Here is a 2,705-nt window from a genome sequence, read left to right on the forward strand (position 1 = left end):
TCAGACAAAGGTCTGCTCTCTAGAATTTATAAAGAACTAAAAAACATTAGGGCCCCTAAATTTAAAGACCCAGTCCATAAGTGGGCATCCAAGATGAACACACACTTCACAGAGGACGAAATTGAAGAAGCGAATAAATATATGAATAAATGCTCTACATCACAGCCATCTGTGAAATGCAAATTAAAACTACATTGAGATATCATCTCACCCCAGAAAGAATGGCTATCATAAAGAAATTACCTAACAACAAATGTTGGAGAGGCTGTGGGGAAAAGGGAACCCTTCTCCACTGCTGGTAGGAAGTAGACTGGTGCAACCATTATGGAAATCAGTGTGGAAACTCCTTAGAAAAGTAGGACTGGAAATTCCATTCAAGCCTACTATCCTCCTACAAGGAATTTTTCCGGAGGAACTGAAAATATCATATCATAGTGATATATGTGTATCTATGATTATAGCAGCACAATTTGTGATAGCCAAATCTTGGAATAAACCAAGATCCCCTTCACCTGAGGAATGGTTGAAAAACATGTGGCATTTTTATACAATGGAGTATTACTCACCTGTAAAGATTGATAAACTTGAAGCATTTATATTTAAATGGATGCCACTTGAAGATATACTCATAAGTGAAATAAACTAGACACACATGTGTAAATATCATACAGTCTCCCTAGTATAAACTCAAAAGAAGAAATACAAATAGAAAGGTATAACACAATTGAAAGGAAAGTGAGAACTTGAGGATTGGACAATGAGGAGAGGGCAAGGAGAAAAGCTGGAAAACATGACAGGGAAAATGCCATACATTTATATGCGCAATATGGGCGAGGCAATGATCTTGAGAAATATCGGCAGAGTTTTGAAACTGGAAGCTAATTGGTAGGATTCTCACCCTGACTAACTATACATGCTGATACCTGTGAACCAAGCAACTGCACTGAAGATAGCAATGTGTAATGGAAGGGTCTCACTTGGAATGCCTGTCAGTCTGGTCTTCTAAATACGTACTTCTTGTCATGACATACCAATTATTACCGTACTGTCTCTCAAGTAAAAGTTGTTTTTGGAAAATGGGTAATAAATACAAAAGACACAAGCAAAAAAAAGGTCACAGGACTGTCCTGCTATAATGCTGTATATGGTTAGATTTCTAAATTGCTGTGTAAAATATGTAATTGTTTATCCATATTCTTTAAATATTTTTCATTTTTTAAAGTTACCTCCATATTCTGTAGGGACATGACTTAAAGTTTAAAATACCTGTTCCATGTTATGTCTAAGATGTTTGATATTCAGACAGATAGTGAAGTTATACCCAACTGCATATGTTGTAGGGTAGTAATAAGCTTCTCTTCTGGAGAGTTAACAACCTAAGTTTGCAACCCAATAATTAGAGAAATAGAAGGTCTGCAAGGACAGCAAACATTTTGGCCCTAGCCTTTCAAGGTCAGTGAAGACTCAGTACATAGGAGAACCTATACTGTAACATTATGTAACTCAGTTGTATCCCAAATTTTCTGATCATGGAGATTACGGGGCCACAGAGCAATGTGATTGATGACATAGAGTATACCTAAGGAGAGTCACCTGAAGAGAAAAAATTCTCTCAGGCTTTCACAGAGAGCAAATTGGTCAAGTAATGGCCATGACTCATTCACAAGGCTGACACTGACAAAGGATCTGCAAACTGCAGAACAGGGTTATAGTATAAATTCTAGGGGTACTTGACTGACCTTATGAGATAGAAAAGTTACATTTCTTGTTATATAGATCTTGCTCTATCTTGGTCTTAACCATCCAGGAGAAAAGTATAATAATGAGGTATGAAAAGTAAAGCCATATTAATATGCTGAGCTGTGAAAAGCTCAAGTCAAGAACTTCTACAGATAACCCACTACTATTGTGGACTGCTGGACTGTGTTGGATTGTTTTGCTGAATTCACACACCTATAGTATTTAGATTCCAATGGAATACCCATCTCTGACAGGACTAAACAAAAAAAGAGGATACAAAGGAAGGACTATTCTGTGTCTGTATATACAGAATAGTTAGGTGAGATATACAGCTACTTTCACTAAATTCAATGAGAAGAAAGATTTGTACTAATAGTGTTTGGACAGGATATCCTGTCTGCATCTTATACTACGGATATTCACTAAGAAGATAACAATGTACAATGTATTACTTATTGAAACCCTCCTATTAATCATTTTTTAAACTGTCAAAAAAATGAAGACAAATTAAATGGAAAAAAAAAAAGAAAATTTGGGACACAATTGTCCCAAAAGATGCCTTTCCCATCTTGTGCATATAAATGTATGATTTTGCCACAGTCATGTTTTCTAGCTTTTCTCCTTGCCTTCCCTTCATTAACTAATCCTCAAGTTCCTGCTTTCCTTTTAATAGTGTTATGCCTTTCTATTTTTATTTCTTTCTTTGAGTTCTTATACTAGAGAGACTATACGCTATTTACACATGTGAGTCTGATTTATTTCACTTGTGAGTATATTTTCAAGTGGCATCCACTTATATATAAAGGCTTCGAGTTTATCATTCTTTACAAGTGAGTAATACTCCATTGTATAAAAATACCACATTGTTTTCATCCATTCCTCAGGTGACAGGCATCTTGGTTGTTTCCAAGATTTGGCTATCACAAATTGTGCTGCTATAAACATAGGCACACATATATCACTAT

The sequence above is a fragment of the Octodon degus genome, unplaced genomic scaffold, assembly GCF_000260255.1.
Source record: "Octodon degus isolate 3935 unplaced genomic scaffold, OctDeg1.0 scaffold00065, whole genome shotgun sequence".
Lineage (NCBI taxonomy): Eukaryota > Metazoa > Chordata > Mammalia > Rodentia > Octodontidae > Octodon > Octodon degus.